Source organism: Amblyraja radiata, chromosome 5, assembly GCF_010909765.2.
Source record: "Amblyraja radiata isolate CabotCenter1 chromosome 5, sAmbRad1.1.pri, whole genome shotgun sequence".
Taxonomy (NCBI): domain Eukaryota; kingdom Metazoa; phylum Chordata; class Chondrichthyes; order Rajiformes; family Rajidae; genus Amblyraja; species Amblyraja radiata.
Genome location: NC_045960.1, coordinates 26542343 through 26555230, shown reverse-complemented (window position 1 = coordinate 26555230; position 12888 = coordinate 26542343). Strand labels below are relative to the sequence as shown.

Here is a 12888-nt window from a genome sequence, read left to right as displayed (position 1 = left end):
ATGGTTATGTATTCTTATCATTTGTCACATCAATGTGGGTGGCACAGTGTTGCCAGAGACCCGGATACGATCCTGACTACAGGTGCTTGTCTGTATGCAGTTTGCACGTTCTCCCCGTGACCTGCGTGGGTTTACACCGGCTGCTCCGGTTTCCTCCCACACTCCAAAGACGTACAGGTCTGTAGGTTAATTGGCTTCAGTAAAATTGTAAATTGTCCCTAGTGTGTTGGATAGTGTTAGTGTGCAAGGTGACCGCTGGTCGACGTGGACTCGGTGGGCTGGACCTCTTTCCATGATGTGTCTCTAAACTAAACTAAACTAAACTAAACTAAACTAAACTCAACAAAATATATTCTTGCAATTGGTCACATCAATAATGGCTGCGCTACACAGTTGCGCAGTGGTAGAGTTGCTGCCTTACAGTGCCAGAGACCCAGCTTCGATCCTGTCTACGGGTGCAGTCTGTACGGAGTTTGTACGTTCTCCCCATGACCTGCATGGGTTTTCTCCTGGTGCTCCGGTTTCTTCCCACACTCAAAGACATCCAGATTTGGAAGATCATGGGCTTCAGTAAAATTGTACTCTTGTTTAGGATAGTGCTGGTGTACGGGGTGATCGGTGGTATAGCATGGACTTGCTGGGCCGAAGGGCCTGTTTCCATGGGGTATATCTAAACTAAACTTAACATAAATATTAAAATACAAATCGTGAAAGTCTTGAGAGCTTGCTCATTCTTTCATTATGAGACTAGATTGGGTTTCTTATTCCAAGTATTGATTCTCTTTAATCTCTGATATACTGACTCCACAGTACCAAGGGAAGGAAATTATGGATGTGGCAGCATTTGTATAACATTCACAGAAATGTGTGAACAATATTGATTTTTGCAGTATTTTCATTCTGGGCTGTGCACTTTTGTACACCAGCTGTCCGACCTTCGGAACCTCGCTTACCGCCGACACCACCACCCCTCCTTCTCATGACCGATCATCGGTTCATGAATTCGATGGGGTGCCGGGCCTTGCGCGACGTCCTGCACCCCTGGCACCCCGGCTAAAACTCCTCAGCTGGCCCGCCGGCTGGGCATTGTGTGCAGTCCAGCACCCGGGCCAACTCATCATTCACCCAGCCACAGCCGAGTCGGTCAACGATTTGCCGTTGGGAATTTGTCCCTTATTTTGACCTTTTGTTCCTTATTTGGGAGTGAGAAAGTTGGCAATCCTAGTAGAAGCCCTTACTACTCCTGCAGCTAAAGACTTTGAAGATGAAGTCCTTCAATCCAGTGAGAACCGCAGTGGCTTGCTCTGCTCCATTTTGTTTTTCCCCTTCCTGCTTTGGAAGCAAGAAAATAATTATGAACCCCAACAAGACCAGCGGCTGTGAAGTGAACCTTGTGGAACGTCTGTCTGTGGGGTGAGAGGGTGTTGGGTGGGGGGGGCGAACTAGAGGGAAGAAAAGGCCATAACATATCAGGGCCGGCAACAGATGACCAAGGAAGGGTAGAAAACTCAATGACCCATTGTTGGCTGGGTAAGAGGTGATAACAAGAGATACAAGGATGCAAACAGTAGAACTAGTAGGATGACTAGGATGGGGGAGGGGGAGGGGGGGAGGAGAGGCATTGTGTGCAGGGAGAGGGAATCCAGGGGTTACTTGGAATGAGAGTAATCAACGTTCATACCGCTGGGGTGTAAGCTGCCCAAGCGAAATATGAGGTGATGTTCCTCTAATGTACGTGCGGGTTGACTCTGACAGTAGAGGAGGCCCAGGACAGAAAGTTCAGTGTGGGAATGGGAGGGGGAGTTAAGATGTTTGGCAGCCGGGTGATCAGGTAGGCCAAGGTGGACCAAGCGTAAGCGTTCAGCAATACGAGTGTTCAGTCTGCGCTTGGTCTCGCCGAAATGATTGCCAAAGCACTTTAAAATATTGGCATCAACTTAGCTTCAAAGCTCAACCCATATTGCATATTCTACAGTTCCTAATCAGGTTTCATGGGAACTCCAAAGGTACGTGCAGAATTTGGGCGAGGTGGCACCAGATTCATTGTCAATTGTCAGATATGCAAATACCTGACGTTTGATGCTGTTCTGCATTCTTTCCATGGCAAGGTTCTTCAATCATTTCATTAGCATTAGCTATTCAGATTCATTGGGTCATGCAGGCTGCTATGACTCATCTGACAATCAATTGTGAATCTTTCTGGATGAGTTTCTTGACACAGCCTTGCATCAAGAGCAGCTTAAACATCTATTCTATGTGAATTTTCAATCCTGCGTGGCTAAAATCAGTAGATTATCTGTGGGGAACATCCATTTGGCTAAAAGGGGTTCAGTTTAGAGATACAACACAGAAACAGGCCCTTTGGCCCACTGATCAGCAATCCCTGCACACTAACACTATATTACGCACACTAGGGACAATTTACAATTTATACCAAGCCAATTAGCCTACAAACCTGTACATGTTTGGAGTGTGGGAGGAAACCGGAGCACCCACAGGTCACGGGGAGAAGGTACAAACTCTGTACAGACAATACCCATAGTCAGGATCGAACTCGTGTCTCTGGCGCTGTATAGTTTGGAGACACAACATGGAAGCTTGCTCACCGACGTGCAGAAAGAACAGACTATGGGCGGTCCAGATGGCCGATGAGAACAAAGACCTGGCGGGCAGGGGGAAGCTCGGAAGCCCCGAAGTCTAGCAGGTTGAGGAGGGAGCTGCTGACGACGATGGACACGAGGAGTGGGCCGGTCGGAGAAGGACCGGAGTAATGCCTCCGGTTGCAGGAGGTGCCCCTGGGACACAGAGGCAGCCAGGCGAGGAGAGGGACATTGGGAGCCTGGGGCTTACCTGGATCAGGGGCACTCCAGTATTCCAGCATGTGGACCCGACTTTGGACTTGGACTTTGAAGTTTTTCTTTCTATACGCCGCCAAAATATGGCGACTGTGCATTCGTGGGTTGGGCGAACGGATATTACTGTGCTGTGCACACATGATAATAAAGAGCCATTGAACCATTGAACAGAGACCACGCTGACCATCGATCAGCCATGGAAGTGTGGTATGGACGTGACATTATTGCAGTTGCAGTCATACAATATCATGGTGGCTGCTTGCTGTTCTATTCTGGATTTTGCAGTGTTTGTGGCTAATATACAGTAGGCTGGATAGATTCAGCAAGATCTTCAATGATGCAGCATTTCATTACCAACAGATACGTTATTGTGCTAGATCATGTCTTATCTGCAATCTACTTTGTTGCTATTGTTATTGGTTTATTATTGTCAAATACAGTACTGAGAAGCTTAGTTTCTCTGCTCTCCAGCCAAATCATGCCGTACTTGTGCACAGCCGAGCTATTAACAAGTACAACAGATGATACCAAGGGAAGAAAACCCAGAGTGCATAATATAATGTTACAGTTACGCAGAAATTGCAGATAAGAAAAAGTGCAGGGATCGCAACAAGGTAGGCGGGAACATTGGGACTACACCCTAAGTACTTGTACTCTCGGCTTGTACTCGCTAGAATTTAAAAGATTGAGGGGGGATCTTATAGAAACTTACAAAATTCTTAAGGGGTTGGACAGGCTAGTTCCAGGAAGATTGTTCCCGATGTTGGGGAAGTCCAGAACAAGGGGTCACAGTTTAAGGATAAGGGGGAAATCTTTTAGGACCGAGATGAGGAAAACATTTTTCACACAGAGAGTGGTGAACCTCTGGAATTCTCTGCCACAGAAGGTAGTTGAGGCCAGTTCATTGGCTATATTTAAGAGGGAGTTAGATGTGGCCCTTGTGGCTAAAGGGTTCAGGGGGTATGGAGAGAAGGCAGGTACAGGATACTGAGTTGGATGATCAGCCATGATCATATTGAATGGCGGTGCAGGCTCGAAGGGCCGAATGGCCTACACCTGCACCTATTTTCTATGTTTCTATGTTTCTATGCTTATAAGGCTCATGTGAACTCATTTGATGACACTACATTTGACATTAAATGTAAAATTGTTCCTAGTGTGTGTAAGATTGTGTTGGTGTGCGGGGATCGCTGGTCGTTGCGGACTCAGTGGGCCGAAGGGCCTATATCCACGCTGTACCTCTAAACTAAACCCGGGCGCAGCGGTAGAGTTGCTGCCTTACAGAGCTTGCAGCACAGAAGATCCGGGTTCGATCCCGACTACGGGTGCTGTCTGTACGGAGTCTGTACGTTCTCCCCGTGACCACATGGGCTTTCTCCGGGATCTTCGGTTTCTTCCCACATACGGGTTAATTGGCTGGTATAACAGTAAATTGTCCCAAGTGTGTGTAGGATAGTGTTAATGTGCGGGGATCTCTGGTCCGTGCGAACTTGGTGGGCCGAAGGGCCTGTTTCCGTGCTGCATCTCTAAACTAAACTAAACTAAAACTAGAAGGATCTTGTTAACTGGATGACATGTTTAAACTATAATTCTTAATGTTTTAATGTTTTATGTTTTATTCTTACTGGTTTCCTGTATGTCGTGTTGTTACTTGCGAGCGGAGCACCAAGGCAAATCCCTTGTATGTGCACATACTTGGCCAATAAACGTATTCATTCATCATTCATCATTCATTCATTGGTGGAGTCTGTGGTGTGATACAAGGTAGTCAGATATACCAAAAAGCAAACTTTTTCTCCTTTGAAGGCATTAGTCAACGGGTCAATGGAAGGGGAATGGGCCGTGGGTGTATGAAACAAGCTGCCAGAGGAGGTAGTTGAGTTAGGTAGTGTTTAAGAAACAGTTAGACAAATACATAGAGCAGGTTTGGAGGGGTATGGATCAAGCACTGGCAGGTGGGACTAGTGTAGCTGGGACGTTGTTGGGCGGTGTGGGCAAGTTGAGCCGAAGGGCCTGTTTCCACACTGTTTCACTCTATGACTCTATAAGAAAGGTCTTGGCCTGAAACGGCACCCATTCCTTCCCTCCAGAAATACTGCCTGTCCCGCTGAGTTCCTCCAGCTCTTTGTGTCCATCTTTAGTCAACTCAATGTGGATTATTAATGATGATCTTGTTGTTTACATGGCCACTGTCACTGACGCTGGCTCTTTACTCCAGCTTTATTTATATTTGGCAGATGCTGTGCAGGGATTCAATCCCTTGAGATCATTATCCATAAGCCTATGGTTCATAGACCAGTAATGTAACCACTTTACTACTGGACCCTTGTAACCAGCCTAGCTCACATTATCTGTCATTTGCATTCCAACAGTCAAAGTAAGATCTTAGAAATCTGGTGACTCTCTTGGTGAAAAAAAAATGCTGAACATAATTCATAGAAAGTAATTATGAATTAAGAGCTGGTCGTGCTTCATCTTTTTTTTTTCAACTATTTGTTTTCATCTGAATTCATATGGGACAAATGACAGGCAGAGTGTAAGTTTTGATGAGCAGCTAATCGAATCAGAAAGGATTTATGCTTTTAATCCGACATTGCCCTTTTGCCTCGGTTTCCATATTATCTGATCACAGGGCTCAATAACTAATGGAATCTAACTTGACTGATTTATCCTATTATTGTGAAGCATTTGTGACACTGATATCCCTGTGACAGAGTGCTCGCACCCAGTGCAGCTTGCACACAGCCAGGGGGACAAACCCAATGAAAACCCAAGCTGTCACAATCGGTCAACAGAGTGCTACTGAATGTTTTCACCTTGCCACTGGCGACAAGCAGTGGCATTAAACCCAGTTACCACTCTGCTTCAGGCTTTTACAATCGCATTATCCTCTTCCAGCAGTCTCCACAATCTGTGATTCTTATGGGCCTGTCCCACTAAGGTGATTTTTCAGGCGACTGCCAGCGACTGTCAAGTCATAGCAGGTCGCTGAAAAACCAGCGACTGGAATGGCGACTGTCAGAGTGGAACACACATACACACATCGCTTCCTTCACCAACCAGTTATACAGGTGGGGGACAGGGCAAGCGGGGGAGCGCTGTCTGAGTGAAATTCACACAGTGCAAAGCCAATGTGACACAGACACACTGGGGCTGTAATTATGATGGTGAAAGCACAGTGTACGGGAAGGGTCACTTAAGTCCTTTAAAAGAGGGGTGGGGAGGGGGGAGAAGGGGGAGACGGGGTGGGGAGAAGGAGCGGAGACAACTTTTAAGAAGCCAGAGATACACGGCTGTGAAGCTCAGCGGACATTAACATTACCAGTCGGTTATCCTTGGTTCTAAAAACTACAGTTTACGGGGTTTTTTTTCCCAATGAGACAATGAAATAGTAAGATTAAATGAGAACTTACCAGTTTGAAGTTTGATCGTTATTTTATGAGGAGTAACGTTGAGGGAATACGTGAAGAACCCGCCAGGACGCATGCGTGTCATTCTTCAAAGCAGCAGTGTGAAATCACAGATAACTGCAATACTAAACATAGTAAGATTAGAGAAGAGATACCAGTTGAGTATATGATCAAGGGTGGGAGCGGAGGGCACGTATTCCCTCAACGTTACTCTTCATAAAATAACGATCAAACTTCAAACTGGTAAGTTCTCGTTTAATCTTACTATTCTACTTTGGAATCACGTGAGTGACTACGTGAACATTTTAAAGCTCTGTGATTTCATGCCGTGGAAGCGAGTCCATGCATCACATCTGCCTTGATTATGGGGAGAATAGAGTTAACATCATTAGACATCAATACGATATTGAAACCCAACGATAAATATATTAACACCAATTATTGCCCCTATTTACGGGGTAAATTATATTACAGAACTTAAAGTTGTTTCTGCAAATGTTCCAGGTTCAATGACTGGTTTGTTATAAAGTCATTGGAAAGTTTCCTCCGTTGACCATCCTGCTGTCTTGAGGATTTGGTCCATAGGAACGTCCAACTTCATAGCTGCCGATGTAGCTGCAGCCCTGGTGGAGTGAGATTTTAAAATGCTAGTGTCTACTCCAGCCTTTATTAGGACCTGTTTTAGCCATCTAGAGATGGTCTGGACTGTCACTGTTTTGAGTGGCTGTTTGTAGCTGATTAAAGTGACATTTCTTTCCCTCTGATGATCTTAGTATACTCCATATATAATAGTAAGTGTGTTACAATACAGAGACGACCATCTGTCGGGTAGGCCCTGAATTCTGTTTTTAGGCCTGCTGACCCCTGTCTGTTCTGTTTGACTATTTCATTGATGTGAAAAGTTAAATTCCCAGATGAAATAATCATGTTGTCCAGCCTTAGTTTCTGTAGTGACTGGACCCTTTGTGCCGTGACCAAGGCCATCAGCATGACTGTTTTCATAGTCAGTTTCTGTAGGGACAGAGCTGTAGCTGGAGACCAGTTTCTTAACATGGTCAGTACAATGCTCACATCGCATATTTGGGAGTACCTGGTTCTTGGGGATTAACATTAAAATGCCCCTCATGAGTTTGGTTACCAGGGTGTGTCCCAACAGAATGCCGCTCTGTTCCTTGCCACAGGTATGTTGACAGAGCACTTCTTGCGCAGTTGATGGCACTATGACTGAGCCTCTCATCGTAATGGAGGCTTGCCAGGAATTCCAGAACAGACGGGATGTTCATAGATCTGTGGGTGATGTTTATTGTTGTGACAGTACTTCCCATTTCTTGAAGACACCAAGTACTGTTTTTTGGTGGACTGTCTGTGGGCCGCTGAAATAATATCCACTGTTCGGTCCGTCAGTCCCAGGTGAAGTAGAGGTGCTTTCAACTCTATAAATTAATAGTGGGAAGAACCAGTAAATTAGGTCTATGATGGATGGTGATGCATGGTTCTAAAACCATGTCGTGTATCACCGGGACCCATGGTTGAGTAGGCCAATCGGGTACTATCAAAATATCAGACGCGGAGCCTACTGTATATTCCTAAATACCCGACTGATGAGGCAGAAGGAGGGAATGCATAAATAAATAATCCCCCAATGCAGCGAAAATGCATCTGTACCACTGCCCCAGGTTCTGCTTCCCATGAACATAATTCGATAACTGGTGAGAGCATGGATGCGAATAGGTCGATATCTAGTGTTCCATACCGTGCTGTAATTTCAGCAATACATTTTTTATCCAACATCCATTCAGTGTTTTTCATAGAATTAGCGTGACCTGTTGTCTGCCACTAAATTCAGTTTACCTGGTAAGTAGGTAGCTGATATCCAAATATCTCTCTGGATACACTATTGCCAAATTGTGTTGGCCAGATTGTCACCTGATGTCGATATGTTTCCACCCATATGGTTGATATATGCTACCACGGTGGTGTTGTCAATTTGTAGTCTAACATGCTGGTGATATAACCCAGAAAAATATGACTTAAAGCCATGGAATGCACTCAACATTCCCAGGTAGTTTATGCCCAGTGTTTGTAATAATGATGCCTCCTGTGCATTCCATCTCCGCCACAGCTGGAGATGGAATTGGTAGCATCCCATCCAAGTGCACTGGCATCAGTATGTAGTTCCATTGACGGGTAGCTGATAATGTTTGGATCGGAACATATAACATATAACATATATAACATATAACAATTACAGCCCTCTGTAATTTTTGATAATGTACAGGTCCGATTTGTGTGGCTGGAAACGCAGCCACTATAATGCCAATTATTCTTGCTACCAGTCTGATGGATGGTTTTGTTTTGCTGCAAGCCTCCATTAAGGCTGTAACCTTTTCTTTCGTCAAAGTCACTGACATGTGAATTGTGTTAAGGGTGAACCGCAGATGATCCATTGTGTTAAATAACATCTGTGGTCACCTCTAATGGTACTGTATAGTAAGCATTTTTTAATACGATGCTTGTCATGTAGTAACCTAGGAATCAATAGCTTAGCAGTAACAAAGGTTCCCATCTAGTAATTAATATATAGTACGAAAGTATTCAAATGAGTCAAATCTATGATGATGTGACAACCACCATCTATTTTATGATAAAGATTTTGGACACAAATTCCTGTGATTCGTGTTGGATATCCTCCATTACTCCTTTTTTATATGGGCACTGTAGTTCAGTATACGCTTTTGATTTTTTTTTTCTTTGCCTGTAAGCACGAACATTCGGTTCGGTACATGCGGAACTGGAGGATTATGTTTTGTATAAATTCTATGGTATTACCCTATACTTCTGAAAATATAAGTGTCGGTAGTTAATTTATTCCATGCATCCAGATAGAATTGTAATCTCCCACCAACCTCGTAAGGAACCAGACCCACCTTCCTCCATGGTTACTATTAGTAGGTTTGTTACTTTTTTCGGCATCCTCCGTGGACGTTGAGGTGCCGGTGTCTGGATCTGTAGTTGGGTCGGTGTTGAGGGTTAGCGCATTCCCCAGGAAGTAGTTTTTAGACGTTGCTTTAATGAGCCCCAGGGTTTTACCCTCTTTGTCAAGTTCTTTTACCTGTTTTGATCTTGTGTCATGTCTTTTTTATTTATTGTGCGGGCGAAACCCGTAATTCCCGCTGTTAGAACTTTCAGAACTTTCTGTTGTTTCAAGTCCCTGGCCCTGCCATGTTTTCAAATACACTGGTTAATACTGGGAACATTCAGTGTTTTGCAGTTCCCTGATGGTAAGTGTCTTCCAATAGGTTTTCTTGCACCCCATGTGCACTAGGGGTATGTTCTGCACCCCTCTTCAGGTTCAGCCCAGAATTGACCCCCTATATTCCCCTCTGATGAGGGAGAAACACTGTGCAGCCCCACAAGAGGTACTGCTGTGGGGCTTACTAACTGCCCATTGTGGCTAGCCTCCATCTCCCGGAGCCTGCCACTTTGGAGTATTTCCTCCTGCAGCCGTTCCAACCGGCTCCAATGCTCACGGGCACTGGCCGTCGCGGCTGCTTTGTTCCCTGCTCCCAGCCGCTCCAACCGGCCCCAATGCGCACGGGCACTGGCCGCTCGCGGCTATTCAGAGTCGGACTCATCGGAGTCAATGACTCTGTTAGTAAGTAAACTTTATTTATATAGCACATTTTAAGTCAATTTGCATTGACCCCAAAGTGCTTCACATAATTTAAATAATAGTGTTTTGCTTCGCTCTACCGCCCGGCCGTGGCCGGTGCGGGAGCGAAGTCGGGCACAGCTGTTCCCATTACGGGAGATTGGCGTGCCTTTGGCTGCTGCTGCCGGCTGCCCGCAACTCCACGGTTCTCCCCCGCCAACTTTACCGCAGCCTTCGTGGATCTGGTCCATGTCTCCACTTGTAAGGTAAGTGGAAGGAACGCAGAGTCTCCTTACCTGCTGTTCCCGGCTTTCAATTTTTGCCGCTAAGGGGAACGTTGTTCCCCCTGCTGTGACTCGTTGCAATGCGTGTAGCGATATGACACGCTTGCGTCCTGGTGGGGTTCTTCACGTAGTCACTCACGTGACTCCGAAGTAAAATTCACTGGTCAGCACCGGCAACAACCTACGACAACCTACGACCTCCTGGCGACCCACTATCACTGCACCTACGGCACAAGAATTCTCGCTACTCTGCATGGCGTAAAAATTCTGGTCGGAACTAATTTTTCAACATGTTGAAAAATTAGTGGCAACCCGAATGAAGCCGCGACTAGTTCCGAGAATGCGGGAACTACTCACGACCATGAAGGCGACTCCCACCCGCAACCACCCGCGAACATGTGGCGACCATGTGGCAATTGCATAGTCTCCTGTAGTCACCTAAAAAGTCGCCTACGAAAAATTCCTTACCAGTTCTACCTTTTGGCTTGCCCTTGAAATAAGGTTAATCATTAGCCACACTGTGTCCAATTTTATTATACAGTCATCTCTCGTTTTACGTGTGTTTGATTTATGTGCTTAGTTTAGTTTAGAGCTACAGCTACAGCGTGGAAACGGGCCCTTTGACCCACCGAGTCCGCACCGACCAGCGATACAAACCCCGCCCATTAACACTATCCTACACACACTAGGGACAATTTATTATTATACCAAGCCAATTAGCCTACAAACCTGCACGTTTTTGGAGTGTGGGAGGAAACCGAAGCTCCCAGAGAAAACCCCCGCAGGTCACGGGGAGAACGTATAAACTCTGTACCGACAGCACCCTTAGTCAGGATCAAACTCGGGTCCCCGGCGCTGTGAGGCAGCAACTCTACCACTGCGTCTTTGGAATAATGCACTTGTTTGATTAACACCAAAGCCTAATTTACGCTCTGGTATTTTTGAAATAACACCTGCAAATTTCCGCTTGGCAGCGTAGTCACGTACATGTTTAATTTACACGTTTTAGAGATACGCGCTGCTTTGCAAGAATGTAACACCTCCCCCCCCCCCCCCTCCCCACGTAGGACATGGGGTGCCTGCAAACTTTGATTAATTCTGAATGTGGCAGCACTAAATCAAACACCAAGGTTCAAATTATTTCAGTTTCCGTCTGTGGTCTAAATTACCAAAGAGATTTGCTTTCATATTAAGTTATTGTGAGCGTATGAAAATAATGACCTAAACCTTTCCTCCCGTTCTCTCCATTTCTGGCAAATTTGCAGTGTTGATTATTTTGAAACTTTTCCCACTTCCCAATTCTTAGTCGGATTTGGAGGAATGATGTCTCCTCGCGTTTCTTATGATCTGTGAACACTGGATACAAAGAGTGCCTGTTAGATCCTGGCATCCACTGTTCCAAGGTCAGGACAGGAAGGTCTCAAATATTTGCTTGGTAACCAAGGAGTATTCAAGCACTCATGGACTATAGTCCTGAGCGGGACAATGAGGAGTCCGGGAGATAGCTTGCAAATCAAACGACTTGCGTATGCGCAGCTAAGGTTACCAGTGGGAGGGCATGGCAGCTCAGTGGCTGACTTCCTGGGCTAGCAGAGGAGGATAATTGATCCAGAGATGAGTTTGAATACCACCATAGCAGTTGGTTTGAGGTGCCCAAATAATCCTTGGAAATTAAAAAAAAAGTCTTGTCTCGGTAACTATTATCACGACTCATCCTGTTCATTAAAGTTATATGCCTAGGAAAATTTGACATCCTCACCTAGTCTGGACTGTGTGTGACTACATTCAGACTGATGTGATGGTTGTCTACACAGGTTTGATTACAAAATGGGTGATCCCAGCAGAGGTTGAGAAGATTTACAAGGATGTTGCCAGGACTTGAAGGTCTGAGCTATGGGGAGAGGTTGAGCAGGCTGTGACTCCATTCCTTGATCTCATCGAGGTGTACAAAATCATGAGGGGAATAGATTGGGGAGTCGAACAGAGCCTCTTGCCCAGAGTAGGGGAATTGAGAAGCAGAAGACATAGATCTAAGGTGAGAAGGGAAAGATGTAATAAGAATCTGAAGGGTACCCGTTTGCATGCAAAGGGTGGTGGGTGTAGGGAATGAGCTGCCGGAGGAGGTAGTTGAGGCAGGTACTATCGCAATGTTTAAGAAACATTTAGACAGGTACATGGATAGCAGGCACATGTCGTGAGTAAATACTCAGCGTAGGCAGTCAGTCGGCTTTAAAAAAATCTTAAACCACGCATGCGCAGAATGTTCTCCTCTCTGTAAGCTGTCAGTCAACTTTTATAAAGTCTTCAAAAGCCATATCTCTTAATAAAGTACCATATTTTCCAGCAATGAAGACGCACCTGCGTCGAAGACCCACCCCTATCTTGCGTTGCTAAATTTTGATAGAAGGCTGGCGGGACAGAATTGCTCATGCTCAAAATAAATAAAAATAAAAATAAAGAAAGTAACAATTCAATTTGCCCAAGGCTCCAAATCTCCTTCTTTCTGAATTACTGAATGGGTGGGGGGTGGAGGGTGACGTCAGGTGGAGAGATGGTAGGAAAAACGGGAGCACACCAGTACAAGTTCAATTAGTTGTGATCTTATTGAATGATAATACTAGTTCAAGGGATCAATTTGGGGAGAGTTCCTTTCACATCATGTGGGAGTCTGGCCAGGGATAAAGTTG

General features: G+C 45.4%; 1 long non-coding RNA gene across 1 annotated transcript; it reads left to right on the top strand.

The window, feature by feature from the left end:
- The first annotated feature begins 7260 nt into the window (after positions 1–7260).
- On the top strand, positions 7261–12377 carry LOC116972808. The gene is made up of 3 exons (XR_004411888.1): positions 7261–7272; positions 10782–10785; positions 12242–12377. It is a non-coding gene; the product is annotated as an uncharacterized LOC116972808 (long non-coding RNA).
- The last annotated feature ends 511 nt before the right edge of the window (positions 12378–12888 follow it).